Here is a 236-nt window from a genome sequence, read left to right as displayed (position 1 = left end):
CCCGATTACAAATAGAAAAGAAAAAAAAAAAGAAAAATCAATTGCCATCTTTTCTTCTCTCTTCACTCAATCAACTGAAATTCTAGACGAAGAGCCTTTCCTGTCGTCCTCCTCCGCCACCGCAGCCAACGAGATAGAGTTTCGGCGGTTGCTACATGCTTAAATAAGTATTGGTAAATTAGCAGCATTCTTTTAGATTATAGCGACACTCTTTAACTGTCACTATATACCTAGCG

This window comes from Ananas comosus, linkage group 19, assembly GCF_001540865.1.
Source record: "Ananas comosus cultivar F153 linkage group 19, ASM154086v1, whole genome shotgun sequence".
Lineage (NCBI taxonomy): Eukaryota > Viridiplantae > Streptophyta > Magnoliopsida > Poales > Bromeliaceae > Ananas > Ananas comosus.
This window is presented reverse-complemented; position numbering follows the sequence as displayed.